At 41.2% G+C, this 15894-nt stretch overlaps 1 protein-coding gene across 5 annotated transcripts in view; it reads left to right on the top strand.

Moving 5' to 3' along the window:
* Positions 1-15894, top strand: part of VAV3 (vav guanine nucleotide exchange factor 3) — a 259518-nt gene that overhangs the window by 180022 nt on the left and 63602 nt on the right. The window lies entirely within an intron of this gene.

The raw sequence follows: 15894 nt of genomic DNA, 5'->3' as shown, positions 1-15894 counted from the left end.
TTTTTACAGTAATTATGTTTTTGTCTTTTGTATGTTTCTTTTCACAGTTTAATTACTGGAGATTTGTTATGCATATGGTAATAGCTATTCTTAATAAAACTAAGTTATTGTTAAATGTTTCTTAATGTAGACACCCGAGAACAGTTTGAGTAGAACACTAAATGGGCTAGCAGCCTTGCACCATCTCAAAACCTGGTGAAGCAGTGTGTTTGCTGAGGAGTAAGTGTGGTGGTTAGGCTGCCATCGTTCCAAATGTTCAGATGCACAGGTTCTAAAGGTTGTAACTACTTGAAACAATCCACACCCTTCTTACTCATGTCAGATTATAAGATGTTTTAGAAGCCTTACAGTTGCTTTGTTGCCTCTAGCCAAAGCTTCTGTCACTCTGCACTTAGGTCAGTCTGTATGCCTTTTTATTCAAGGAAAGTTGAAGCCATTTAAAAACAAGTTTAACTTTTAATATGTACTGCTGTCAGAAAGTGCAGCAGAAAGAGTAACAAGCCGTTGGCCTAGTGGGGCTATTGTCATTTACTCATTCAATTATACAAACTGATGTATTAGGCGTATTGTTCCTGTGTGTGAGCTCTCATTTAGGCCCACATTTTTAAACTTTGCTGTCTACTGATAGGTGCTCAAGTCCCTCTGTAGGCACTTAAATACAAGTAACTTGAGCATTTCCAGCTCCCACTGAAGTCAGTAATTATTGAGATCCCTTATTCAGGAAGGTGGCTTAAGCCCATATATAAATGCCACTGAAGCAGTGGGATTTAAGCACATGCTTAAGTGCTTTCCTCAATCAGGACCTAAGTTATTAAGGCCCAGATTCTTCGAATAACTTATTCTGGAGGTTGAAGTCCATTCAGCGTTAGTATTGATGGCAGACTCTGGTCCTCAGTTGTTTTCTGGAAGCCAGTGGAAGTTCAGGACCTCTGAAAATCATTCTACTATTTTTTAGGTACCTAAGTTTATATCCCCTGGTTGAAAATGTTGGTCTTGAATCTTCATACTTCAGCAAACTTGATTCTGCTATTACATATCTTTGAAATAAGAGCTAACAAAATATAGCTGAAAACTACATATTGATCACATTCTTCTGTATAAGCAATGTGGCAATTTTCAAATTAAGTCACAATGGCAAGGCAATCCCTATCTTATTTGTATCCTTCTAGCACACAGTCTTGGAGGCTCCTGCAATAATCTGGTCAAGTTAACATTTTAAAACAACAACATCTGTGGGTTGAATCCTGGCATCTTTTTTTGCATTTTCTAAATGTACTGTTGACTGGTAGCGATTCCATCAGATAGCAGCTTCTATCTCTCAAGGCAATGTGCAATCAAGAGAACAGCACTTGTAAGGGACAAATCAATTATTTCAGACATGCATTACTACAGTGGTGCTAGTATCTTTTCAAGAACACAGGATCATAAATCTCTGAAAATCCTAGCACTGCTGTGATATTTCTGTTGAAAGTGATAGTCAAGGTCAAAGTTACCAATTAAACTTTAATACACAGGCTTTAAAAATTGCCTAGTCTAGTACGTGTTTGAGAGGTCTGATGTGTTTTGCTCCTCACAGAGTTGTGATACTGAAGCCTGGACCATATTTTTAACAAAACTGATATTTGTGGTTTTTCAGTAGCATGTCCTTGCCATGTCCAAATATTAGTTGGTATCAGCAATAGATACTCTATGTAATCATCACTTTTTTTTTTGTGGCAAATCTGCTGTAGCCTCCGTCTGTTCTGTTTCTGGCTATTTTAAAAATAAGAGTTGTCATGATACGCCCCAACTTAATAAAAACTGAGTTGTCTTTGGAGTGTAAGGAACAAATTCTGTCCTGGATTACACTTGCAATCCCCAGTGACAGGGATTTAGATCAATTAAAAGGTTGGAGGGGAGCCTGTGGGCAGTATATGTCCCTAAGGAAGTAGCAATTAGTGTGAAGGTATTGGAATTTTCGCATGGCTTAAAGTAATTCTACTTATTTTCTGGCAAAGCTCTTACTTTGGTTAAGAAAGATCCCTAGCCCAGCTGTGCTACCCTATAAATAATAAACGAATAGTGCCTATTTTTCTCTTTAAAGATTGTGTGGTTGTATTTGGCAGATTCCTTTTTACACTTGGAATTTCAAAGCGCTGCCACAGCACTTTGAAGTGTGAGTGTGGTCGGAGCGGCAGCGCTGGGGGAGAGCTCTCCCAGTGCTGCACGTAAACCACACCCTCTACGGGTGTAGCGTGCAGTGCTGGGAGCCGTGCTCCCAGCGCTGCCGCCCTGATTACACTGACGCTTTACAGCGCTGTATCTTGCAGCGCTCGGGGGGGTGTTTTTTCACACCCCTGACACGAAAGTTACAGCGCTGTAAAGTGTGAGTGTAGCCATACCCTAAAGATATTCACTTGTCACTCTTTCTGCTTCATAAGAGGAAAGGATAAGAGATGAGGCCAGAGGGGCAAACAGATAAGGAAGGGGAGAAGCTGGTAGCAGGTGGAAGAGCCAGCAGAAAGGGAGTGTACCTAGACCTGTGCAAAAGAAAAGCAAACTGAAAAAGAAAATCATATGGTCTACTATTTGACTCTTTCCCCGTGCCTTGTGGCATTCCCGCGTGGGTCCAGTTGAGGATGGTCTATCCACTGATTTTTATGGGTACCAGGCTTGGGACAACCATTCTCCACATTACACTGCTGTTATCAAAATGTGTGTGTTTGTGTGTATGTGTTGCAGGCATATTTATGCATATCTGTGAAGCAAGCAAGAATTTGGCCCAGGGTTTGAATTTTCTTTATAATACAAAAGATTAAATGAAAGTTTTTACCAAAGGGGATTTAAGATGTGATTTAGGTTTGCAGGAAACTTGGCCTGGAATGGGAAATCTGAAATAACTAATTTTTTGCATTCTGAACAGGGATCCTGCAAACCCTTATGCACGTTTTACTTTAAGCATACTATTGACATGCTTCAAGGTAACCATGTGCATGAGGATTTGTGTGGCTCAGGGCTTATTTTGATAAAAACATGCACTGCGTTGAACATCTTTAATGTCTGTCTTTTGCTACACTTTTTGTTAATAAGGAAAAATTGTCATAAATAGCTTGCTCCCCAATATTTGTAAAAACACAATTATTCTCTTTCATATAGAAGTGGTATATTGCAAGTTTGTGTGTTTGGGGGTAAATGGCAAAAGTCTGTACGCAGCAATCATCCAGAGCCTTCAAGGGCTTGCTCATTTTTGCCTGGATAGGTCCCGCAGATCTTACAGTTTACTGAAAGAAAACCTAAAGAATTCACAGTAACATTTCATCTGATTTCCAAATATTTTACAATGTTCAACATAATGGGAGATATTTTGCCGTGTGATATGTATGTCCGATTCATTTTGATTCATTTCATTGGGAGCCTCATCCCAGCACGGTGTATCTAAGAGTAAAATCTGGCTTATTCAAATGTTTAGATGTCCTGACTTAACTGTAACCTCTTGTTTACATTGACTTAACTGTAACCTCTTGCTTACATTGACACAATTGTTATGTGCATTGAAATTGCAGCTACAGCTGAATTCTATTTAACTATCACTTTTCATTACAAATACTAAATTTCTGCATATCTGATACTCATCTGCGGGACCTATCCAGGCAAAAATGAGCAAGCCCTTGAAGGCTCTGGATGATTGCTGCGTACAGACTTTTGCCATTTACCCCCAAACACAACACATCCCATTACAAGGAATTAGCTTATTTCAAATGGAATATCACTGGCAGAATATCATTGGACAGTGGTTCTCAACCAGGGATACACAGAGGTCTTCCAGGGGGGTATATCAACTCATCTAGATATTTGCCTAGTTTTACAACAGGCTACGAAAAAACCCACTAGCAAAGTCAGTACAAACTAAAATTTCAAACTGACTATGAGTTGTTTATATTGCTCTATATACTATACACTGAAATGTAAGTACAATATTTATATTCCAATTGATTTGTTTTACAATTATATGGTAAAAATGAGAAAGCAATTTGTTAGTAAGTGTGTGCTATGACGTATTTTTAGGTCTGATTTTGTAAGCAAGTAGTTTTTAAGTGAGGTGAAACTTGGTGGTACACAAGACAAATCAGACTCCTGAAAGGGGTACAGTAGTCTGGAAAAGTTGAGAGCCAGTGTCATAGGACACCAAGCACAAGATCTTAGCAAAAAGCATCCAATAGAAAATAGCCGTAACTGAAGACAGACGCCCACTTCAGTCTGTGGCTGACAAGAAGATTATGATCCAGCCTGTCAGACTCAGATCTATCCCTAGTGATCTACACATTTATGACCTCTGGGTTTGATTGTTGCAACTCATTACAGATAGAAATGAAGCCATATACCATGGAAAATCTTTAACTGGTACAAAACCTGTCTGGTTATTAAGCTGGATCATTGTGAACATGTTACCATCACGCTTCCCATAGAATATAGAGTTGAGTTCAAGGTCTCTGTACTGATATTCAAAGCCCTGCAAAGCCACACTGGAGAATAAAACCATCTATCTTACTCCCTTATGAGCTCAGTATTCCCCACACCCAGAACAAATGGATGAAGAAGGGCAGGAATCTGATGGAACCTTGGCTTGCTCCATCTCCTCAACACAACAGGTTAGCTGTTGTGGTAGGGTTGTGATTTGCTGCTGCAATAAACCAGCAATAAATTACAGTTCCCTCTTCCCCTAAGCAAAAGGAAAGCAGCGAGGAAATTTTGTGTTAGAAGGTGGCTATATATCATGCCTCAGAGGGCCTTGGGTGTGCCCCCAAAAATCTGAAGTAGTCTTACAGGACGCAGATAGGTGCTTGTTTTATCTTGTTTTATTATTTAAACCTCAAGAAAGCCTAAGGGCCAGATTCCAATCTCTGTTGCGCTGTTATAAATATATAGTAACATAACTAAAGCCTTCTATATGCCATTATACCAGTGATCAGAGACTGGCCCTAAGAGTAATAGCTGGACTCAGCATCCTTACTGAAGAGTGATGGATTCTTCTTCACGATGAATTTCTGTGGATCCCAGTAGGAGAATCATTGGTGTAGAAATCTGAGGCATTTTTAATGTTTTAAATTTGCTCAACAAATTAGATCATGGGTTATGAATATGGATACTACTTTGTAAGTGTATAGCACCTTTTAATAATGAATTTTATGTTCTTAGCATTGTTGAAATGCTGTATTAGATAATTTGGACTTTCAAAGGACCGTGCCAGAAGTATAGTATTAAAAGACTATGCTACTAATTAGAAGTGCTGCTAAAACAAATTGCTGAATGAGACTAGTATTTCAAACATACTGCGTAGGTCTGATAATAAACAAAACCTTACTGCCAAAATATTACCAATCCAAACAGGGGAGACTAGAATAACAGGCATCTTAAAAACAACCATTTTGCTTTATTTATAGTATGGTAAACACAGAATAAAGTTAGGGCTTGTCTACACGGTGTGGCAAAATGTACCACAAGGTTGTTATCTGTAAAATGCTCTAACTGCCCCGGGTAGACCCTGCTGTCTAAAACACTGATACTCTTGCGAGCCACAGTGGCCCTTCTTGCAGCTCTTTGCAGCACATGATATTAAACACTGTGTGATTTAATTATTAACCAATCAGGGTGCTTTTATTATGTTATTGACCAATTGAAAAAATACTTGGTTAGATATTTTGCTGTGAGAATATATATTTACTGTTTAAGAATATATCGTACCATAGTAAAGGAAACAATGAATTCACACTACTGTGCCTCTTTTGGGTAGTGTTGATTGCTAATTTGGCTCCTGAACCACTGAGTTCTTAACATCACTGCTCTAAAAGCTACCTAGTTCCCTTTAATGTAATCCTGAACTAGGACTATGTTAATGCAAATAAAGTACCTTTTAGAGCTGAATGTACACAGAGCAGTTGCACTACCACCTTTAGTGCACTTTGCCAGCACTGTGAAGACAAGCCCTTGGAAAGCACTGGAAGTATTCTCAAGGCCATTGTAGAGACTTGAAGGAATTCTTAAACTTCTTCTATTTTTGGAAGAGTAGGTTGCCTGATAATTAGCAACTATGATAAAAACAGAACACATACATTTTCATGTTTCACTGCAGATATTTTTTCACACTATGTAGCTTTATACTTGCTAAGTCTTTACTAAAATGTTTCATTGTAATAGGTTAAACTATTAAAACTGAAAAGGGCTTTGATGATTCACATTTAAGAAATTTGTTTAACTTTTGTGGTTTATCCTATATACAACATTATTCAACTTCATTGTAATATTTCTATTGACAAATCTAACAATACATTTTATATGCATTTGTAAGCATGGATAGAACATCACAAGTAGGTTGCAATTATACATAAGGAAATACTGAATGAAAGGTAATATGGAACATAATTATATTGTTGGTTTAAAATTCTAGGCAGTGATTTTCCTGAAAACCTGTCTGGAAGTAACATAGGAAAAAGTTTGCAAAATATCTAATTTTATTGAGGGGGGAAAAAGTCAGTCCCAGTGTTAGTCTATTGTTGTTCCTTGTCCACATGTTTATTTGTTACCTCTTCGATCTTCACATCTGCTTTTATTTCACCTTTTTTTGTAAGCCGGAACAATGGGACAGTGTGTGTTATTTCAAAGTGATACTCTGTCAATATGCTTGGGCAATAGCTTCATTTTCCTTTGTCCTGGGGTACAGCTAGAGCTGGATGGGAATTTTTCAGTGACACATTTTTTCATTGGAATAATACAGATTTGTTGAAAATGAAACTGTAGGAAAGGGACAGTTTCCACAGATCTCCCTGATTTGAAAAAATATTTGGGAAAAAGTTTCGAATGTGTCAAAATGTCCCTTTATGGCATTTTTTAAATTAAAAGTTTTTTGTTTTTTGCTTTGGAAAATCTTGTTTTGAAATTTTAATTTATACTAAAAAAAGTTAGAATAAAAAAGGTCAAAGCTGAAACATAATGTTTGAATTGACCCAATCAGATTTTTTTTTATCATCAGTTTGTGTAAATCTTTGAGATTTCAACTTTTTGTCCCAGTTCAAGGTGGTGAGGGGATGTTTTGAAATAGAAAACTTTTTGTGTATAGGAAAATCATTTCCTGCCTAGATGCTGACGTGCAATACTCAAATCCAAAGACATATGTCAGGACATTAAACTCTGTGCTCTGGTGCCCTTGGATCTGGCCCTTCAGGTGTAACTTTACCAGAACATAGTAAGGTCAGCTGTCTTCTGACACATTTGTATGTAATGTGGGTAGGATAAAATGGGTCTAAACTGTTTTAGTGAATTGTTACAGCCCCATTTCCTTGAATGCTGTAGCACAAATAGATTCCCCCAAACGGTTTTGTAACAGTAGTGTGTCTCACATTCTGCAAACAAAAGAGGAGTTAGGATGTGTACCATCCCTAAGCATGGTGAACCCATCAGGTAAAAAAGTATCTGCTGTCCTACCCAACTAAATATTGAGCTAGATGGTTGCTAACCTATATTGTGATTTCTCATCTCAAGGCTTAATACCACTGCTACTTTTGCTGTAGCACTGATGCTAAGTGTAGGTATTTCCTCTCCCAAGAATAGTGTATCATGATGGCGCAAGAACCAACTTGCCTAATGCAAAGTTTTGTCTTCATGTGAAGTGTTTCAGTCTGGGTTTCTTGTCCTTTATTTGGGTTAATGTATTTTAAATAAAATTTATTTTGAGATTCATGGTAGGGTGGGATGTCATTTACCTGAGCACAATGGATATATTTTATTTCAATATATTTGCATAGCTCCCATTTGCATTCATTTTACTTACATTTATGTATCTGCATTTTCAGTGTGCCTGTTGCTTTAGTATCTAAGCAGCGATCCTAGCATTAAGAACAGAACATAGCCGCTAGGATACATCCTTTTCTTTTAATTAAACATCAGAAGACCCAGATGCCAAAAGATGAAACACATTTATTTTGTCAAACTCTTTCATTGTTCTTTGGCTCGATTGCAACATTAGGCTGCAGGTGGGTAATTTTCTCTAACTTTTGGTTGTTCTCCTTAGAGCTGTTACTTTGCTTTGGTTGACTAGCAGATTTTAGTTCCCTCCCAAGGAATGCAATGTTTACCCCATGTTCGGCATTTTTAATGTATGCCAAGGTCAAAGTTCTTCAAAACCCTTCTTTTACGTCCACAAGCACACTATATTAATGTAGATTGTTCCATGCAAAATGTGATACCTAAAAGAGAGTTGGCACACAGAGGGTGCGGACTAAACAGGCACAATGGACATACACGTCTAAGCAATGAAAACCATAGAATATTGCTTTTCAAAGAACAATACGTTCCCTATAAAAATACAAGTGTTCAAATTAAAGATGTCCCAGAGTTGCTTTTATTCAGTATTAGAGAGACAAGGTGGGTGAGGTAATATCTTTTACTGGACCAACTTCTGGTGGTGAAAGAGACAAGCTTTCCAGCTTACACAGAGCTCTTCTTCACCACTGGGAAATGTACTCAGTGTGTCACAGCTAAATACAAGCAAAAGTCATTAACACATATTTCAACGGACCTTTCAAGATGAAGTTGCCTGTTAACACCTCTCCAGTCACCGTGGTCCAGGGAGCTTGGGAGGGTTTTTAAGTGGGTCATAGATTGTTGTAATAAGCATAAATCTAGTTTCTCTATTCAGTCCTTGATTTTTAGTAGCTAGCAAAGTCATGAATTTAAGATACGAATTTAATTAGTGTTGTCAGTAGAAGAGAATGGCATGTCAGCAAAACTGTTGTTTACAGGGACTTGTAAATCTCCCATTAATTTGCAAGGGCAAAATGTCATTTACCTGTATATTTCCATGTCTGTTTTTAATTGTTAGAGTTCTAGCATTCCCAGAAAGCAAAACAGAGATAATAAGGCAATGAATTATAATAATCATAACAAGTCACTGAATTTTAATATTACTCAAAAAGATATGGATTTTTTGTGATTCATTCATTTAATTTGATCACTACTGAGAGTAATGCTTACACAAAGAATTTAGGAAACATTGTAAACATTTCTAAGGGCTAAATGTCCCCCCCGTGGGAGAAGAAATACTGCTAAAATTCAATTAGGAGAACTTTGCAGAGTTGCTGCTGCCCCCTGCCCTCATCAGTGGAAGGTTTTGTGGCCATGTGACAGGGAGAGGAAATGGCCTTCAAACCCTGGGAACCTGCTGAGAAATTGTGATGCTCCTCAATAGAGAGCTTGATCTATGGATCTTTTAGGGCTTCCTGCCTACCCATGCTTGTTGCAGTAATACCTCTGCACTGAGTCTACCTGCAAAGCTAGTAGGTTTTGAGGGAAGCATGCCACGCAAGATAGTTACCCCCTATGTCAAGCATGGCAAAGGTCCCGCAAACTCATGGATTCTTAGCCACCTGGTGTTTGTCCAAAAAGGGTTTTGTAGGTAATAGGGAGCATGTAGAAACACCAGTTGCCCTTCTGGTGAATTTGGAGTTTTTCTGACTTTAAAATGTCATTTTGTTTCTAGAGAAGTTACCAATTGTCTCAGTATTCCTTGTTTTAGGTATAGGGAATTGCTCTAAAACTGGAAATAACTTGGTAAAGCACCTAATATCCCTACCTCTCAGAGTGGGGAGACTGATTTGTTAAAATGAATAGTGTAGTGTAACTGATCATTGTTATTTACTGTTTTTACTTTTCACATTTTTACTAAATGTACTTATTTTAAAAAAATATTTGGGATTCATTACCTTTACCTTTACATTAGGACACATTACATTTACATGGCTGTTCCTTCTGGTAGATGAACCTGTAATGTGTTAAGTGAGGCCTAATTTCCATTACATGATAGAGAGATGGTAGACTATGTAACAGAATTATTGGTAACTGATTTCCCCTTCCATGGCACATTATCTGTTACCAAAAGAAAGAAACAAATTTCTGTACAGGTGCTAATTATGTAAACTGAAAACAACTATCAGAGGGTATCAACTTTGTGGTCTACGTAAAAGGAACTTGGTGCTTTCCGTTCAGATCATGGTGGATCCATGTCACAAGAAGTACCATCATAATAGTCAAGGCCTGAAAAATGTACCTGACACTTATTACCTAGTGCCTCTCTCTTCCTTTTGTTGGACCTCCTTCCCTTTCCTGGCTGCACTCCACATTTTCTGTCTTATTTTTGCTATAGTGTATTAGGATGCATCTTTTTCTGGCTTGGTTTCTGTCTCTCTCCCTTATGTCAGTTCCTTTCCTTACACTGTGTTCTTTTATTCCTTTCCTATCTTTTTGTCTCTCCTTTTTTTTATTGCTTTCATTTCTCCCCCATAATCTTTGTAAAACTGACTCTTTCTTAGTACCATACGTCTCAATTTCTATATAGACTCATCACACACACACTCAAACACCTCCACTCCTTGGTACTACTTTGTTGGAAAATGTACAAGATACCTCTAACAGCTAGAAGACTATTAGCCAGAGGCTGATATGGAAAGTAGTGGGTGCCCTAATGTCCAGGGCAATGCCCAGATGAGAAATCTGTAAACTTCTTAGATCCACTCCTTTAGCTGCTGGGATTCCTACCAGGATGCTATCAATGGGCCTTGTTAAGGGGATCCATCTTTCATACAAGCTATTGAGTAGTAGCTCTCTCAGTATTGCCAAGCACAGGCATTCAGAACAAGTCAGGCCTCTTTCTTTCCCCTCCATCTCTACCCCCATGGCTGTTGGAATAAAAATAATGAGATTTTAAAAATTATGCATTTTGGTTTTTTATTTGCCTTTTGGTTTCTGAGCTTTTGGGGTTCACATATTTAAGCTTGTCTCTGTAACAGTAAGGGCTAATTCCTTAGTACTTAGAATTTTTTCTCCCTCTTTTTTTTTAAATGGAAACTGAGAATCTCAGTAATCATTTGACTCTAGAAGGTGAGCTTTAAGAAAAACACTAAATATTGACTTTCATGATAAAATCATGAGAGCTGGCAATACTGCAGGGTTGGCTAAGTGTAAAGACCTCTGAAGAGCCTCATAGCTGTTGCACAGACATGTTTCTGAAACAATGGGAGTATATTCATTTCTCCTTTCCCAGCCTCAGGTTTTGATGACTTCTCCCCAGTGAATAGCCTCAATGTCTACCCACACTGCTGCTCCAGAGCTTTCCCAAGCAGGAATAGAGTGAAATCAACCTGTTTCTTATTTCAGTAGAATCAGTGGTGAGCTGGAGCCAGTTCCCACCGGTTCGCGGGAACCGGTTGTTAAATTTAAAAGCCCTTTTTGAACCGGTTGCAGCTCCCTGCCCTTCCCCCGGCCCCAGCTCACCTCACTCGGCCTCTGGCTCCTCCCCTGAACGCTCCCCCGGCTTCTCCTCCCCCTTCCCGGCTTCCCGCGAATCAGGTGTTCGTGTGAGAAGCCTGGGAGGGCTGAGAAGGAAGCAGTGGCTTCCTGCAGGTGAGCTGGGGCACGAGGAGGACTCCAGGTGCCGCGTGGCTCTGGCCTGACCCCCAACCCCGTCCCCGGGTGGCGCGGCTCCGGCCCGGCCCTGACCTCGGCTGGGCGGCGCCGCGGGTCTCAGCCCGTCCCCTGACCTCGGCTGGGCGGCGCGGCTTCGGGCGGCTGGCCTGGCCCCAACAGTGGGCCGGCAGCCTGGTGGCAGCGGCCTCGGCCCAGCCTTTGGGCCCGGCCGGCCGGGAGGCGCAGCCCCGGTCCTGGCCAGCTGGGCGCCTCGACTCCGGCCCTGGCCGAGTGCCTCAGCTCTGGTCCCAACCCTGGCCGAGTGGCCCGGCCTGGCCCGGCCCCCACCTCCAGGCAGTGTGGTAAGGGAGCAGGGAGGGGGTGTTGGATAGAGGGCAGGGGAGTTGGGAGGGCGGATTAGTGTCGGGGTGATAGGAGGGCAGGGAACGGGGGGATTGAATGGGGGCAAGGGTCCCGGGGGGTCAGTCAGGAAGGAGCGGGGTTGGATGGGGCGGTGGGGGGCAGGCAAGGGCAGGGGTTCCATGAGCAGTCAGAGGACAGACAGAAGGGGTGGTTGGATGGGGCAGGGATCCCCGGGGGGGCCATCAGGAATGAGAGGAGGGGTTGGATGGGGCGACAGGAGGCAACCGGGACAGGGAAGGGGAGTGGATGGGGCAGGGGTCCCGCCGGGGGGCTATCAAGGAACGTGGGGGGTTGGATGGGGCAGGAGTCCCAGGAGGGTTGGGGGGCATGACCCCCTTGTGGGGTGAGGAGGAGGGAACTGGTTGTTAATATTAGGGCAGCTCATCACTGAGTAGAGTCATTGATTTGAATGTATGTGAGGGTGGATTAATGAACCCTTTTATCCCTTCAGGATGGTACCTTCAGGTTAATGCTGGGGCACATTTGCAGAGAGGTGTGGGAAAACTAGTACTGCTGTAGCCCTTGCAGTTCTGTGAATAAACAGAAGACTTTGCTCTCCAGCTCTATCATAAGTGTTTAACTTTTTCTTAATCTTTAACACACAGCACTGAATTAAATAGTAACTCCATTATCTGAAGCATTGAGAACACCACCCTGTTTTCACTATTCTTTTGGGTTATTCTTTAACCAACCCATGTGGGGGAGGGAAGCATTTGGAGTCCGCCACTCTGTTAGTTCAGGTGGTAAACCTGCATGTCTAAAGCTGCTTTTGAATTGCTTCCCTAATTGAATTTGATGGCAGCAAATTATATGAAGTATGATATATCAACAAAGCCTTCATAGGTAGATGACAGCATTCCTTCCAGAACGACATCTGACCTAGGCTAGTGAGGGTTTGCTTGAAAATGTACTGATCAGCACAGTATAATTTATGATTACAGCACAGCAGTCGCCTTGGATTCATGCCCTACGATGTCCTTTCCACTGCTTTAATGCTTGTTCACTGTAGGACTCTGGGCCTTTGCTTTAGCAGAACATTGAGTTAAATGAAGAGCAGGTAGGAAGACTGAAAAGGAAAAAGATCCCATAATCTAAAGATTTAAATCCAAAACTGATTCTGTGCACGTATGTTGCATATGCTACTGTCTACTTCTAGTGGTGTTGATTATAATACATAAAGCCCTACATGGTCTAGCTCAAGAAAAATAAGAGACATCCAATGATCAGCTGAGGTGTTCTTGCTGACAAATTCCTAGATTTGAACTCAGGGCCACTTGAGGGGAGGAATGTTCTTGATGGAATGATCTCTGGAGATAACTGCGCTTGTTGAACTGCTGGAGTCAGTATGTTGATCTTTGAGGCATGGTTGATGTTCCCTTTGATTTATCCAATGTTTGCTTGAGAGAGGGTAAGACAATAGTTTCTATTTTATTCTCCATAGGAGTTGAGTGGTCTATGGTGACTTTATCTTATAAATATCCATCTGTATAGTTGTGGGATATTCCTTTATGCTGCCTATTGTTGATTCATTATGTATTTTGTCTTAATTTTATGTTTTTTGAGTGGCTCTGCATATTCCCATTTATGGGTACTGGACCTATCATAAGCCTAACTCCCAAATCTGGACCTTAGCGTCCAGAAATCTGGGTGCCTAGCATGAACCTCCAAGCTTAATTACCAGCTTAGCTTTGATCTCGCTGCCACCATCCAAAAATTCCAGGGTTTTGGCCCCCTCTGGTCCTCCCCAAAACCTTCGCCTGGAGACCGCAAGACGCAGAGCATACTCTGAGTCTCACAACAAAGGGAAATAAACCCACTTCCCTCCCCTGCTTTTCTCCACCCCAGACTTTCCTCTCTGGGCTAACTGGGAGTAACTGAATGCAATCTCTTTACTCAACAGTACCAAGAGCATAGTCTCCTCTAATCCCAAAAGAAACAAACCCCATACATTAGGAAACTAGAAAAGATTCTATCTCTCCTCCCCTCACCACCAATTGCCCTGGTGCTGCAGAGTTTTCACCCTTTCGCCCATAGATCTAAGCACAAAGAGAATTCCCTCCACTTTCTGTCCTTAGCCTACCAGAGCGGGAGAAACTCAAAACAAGTCTTAAAAAGTAAAACTTTATATAAAAGAAAGAAAAAAGAACATAAGAATAATAATCTCTGCATCAAGTGACAATAAAGGGCTATTGCTTATAAGAAAAATATGAATACAACAGTCTGATTCAAAAAGATATCCAATTTGAAACATTCCACAGCTGCACACAAAACATGTAAATACAACCAAAAAACAACATAAAGGCATATAATGTTTTTCTACCTGTACTTACAATTTGGAAAAGCAGAAAAGATTAGAGATAGAAAGAACCTTCTCATAGCTTGAGACCAACAGACAAAGACTCAGACCCCAAAAATTCCCCTCCCTGACTTTTGAAAAAATCCAGTTTCCTGATTGGTCCTCTGGTCAGGTGTTTGGTTCCCTTTGTTAACCCTTTACAGGTAAAAGAAACATTAACCCTTAGCTATCTATTTATGACAGGACCAGCTTGTGGTGCCTTATGGCAGAACTTCTAGCAGTGTCCCCTCAGCATCATGACACACTGAAGGTGAGGGTATGAAGGGGAAGAGTTCCCTCACCACTTCAGTTTCTTACATGCTTGGATGGATGTGACTGCTCTTTGGATTTGGAGTTTCTTTCTGCATAGAAATAGTTAGCCCATTTAGTATAGTTAGTGAATTAATAGTTAGCAGTTCCAGATTATGGTGGAACTGAAGAAACAGAGGAAGCCAAGATTCAAGAAATGCACTTCCTGTCTGGCTGTCTTCCTGGCATCTGATGACTTAGTCTGGTGCCTCATGTGCCTGGGAGAAGGACAGTTGCTTTCTGGGTGTTCGATCTGCTAGACCTTTACTCCCAGAGCCTGTAAGGACAGGGAAACTTGTTTGCAGATTCTTCTTCTAAAGAAAGCCTTTGAGACTAGACCGTCTGATCCCAATCAGTCCTCAGATCTTAGGTCTAAGACATCAGTCTCTGCCCCAGTGGCTACCAGTGTGAACTGGCTGCAGGGTCCCAAGAAGTTGCAAGCCCTGTCAAGGTTGGATTCCATTCCCACAGCTCCCTCAGTCAAACTGCCGAGCTTACAGATGCCTGAACTAACTGAGGGCCATGTGGTCAGGTCCATCTGCTCTGGTTCTGCAAGAGAGGTCAAGAGACAATGTGGCTACCTCATTTCCCCCCAGTAATCTAGCCCTGACAGAACGCCTGCTGCTACAGGACCAGGGGTGGTCCTGACTTCCACTTGCAGATTGAGGAAGATGGAACTGATCAGTGTTTCAGAATCTGGGCTTTTAGCACCTTCGGTTCTGTCTGTTGAGCTGCCAAAGAAAAAAGAGGCATAGAGAAAAAATTCTTAGCAGTGCCAGTTCCTGTGCATCAGAGCTGTTGCATCTGCATGATTCGGAGAGAACTGCTATGGTTCCGAAGTGGAGATCTGTTCCACTCATCTGTAGTAGCAAGGGAGATGGATTTGTGTAGAATGTTGGACCGAGGTTGTTCAGATCCTTTGTTGATTACTGGGTCGGTTCCAATTACATCCGCAGTTCCAGAGAGCTCTGAAACCGTAGTTCACCTTTCAGCTCTAGTTCACCTTTCACCAGGTTCGCCTTTCAGCTCTGATTGAGTTGTCAGTTCTAAATGGGAAGCACAGGGTTTCCAAAAGAAGGTATGTTTCCCCAGTTTCAAGATCTTCTGCCTCGTCCCGTTAGGAAGAAGAGGCTAGAAGATGTTGCTGGAGTTACTCTGGAATATCCAATGTTTCCTCCTTCTAGGACCCCTATAGGGTCTCCAAGAACTGGTTCTTCCTCCAAGAATGTTCCACAGTTCCACAGTTAGGTGGCTTGTATAGTGTCCTCTTTAAATCTCCCAGCAGTGTCTGTAGAAGAGACTTCTCACCCAATGTTTGATATCCTTGGTGCTGTTTCAAGAAGTAGAATATCCCTAACCAAAGTTTATGGGTTTGGTGTATCCATCATGATGTT

Source organism: Chelonoidis abingdonii, chromosome 7 (genome assembly GCF_003597395.2).
Source record: "Chelonoidis abingdonii isolate Lonesome George chromosome 7, CheloAbing_2.0, whole genome shotgun sequence".
Taxonomy (NCBI): Eukaryota; Metazoa; Chordata; order Testudines; family Testudinidae; genus Chelonoidis; species Chelonoidis abingdonii.
The sequence above is the reverse complement of the archived record's forward strand: the minus strand, read 5'-3'. Positions and strand labels throughout refer to the sequence as shown.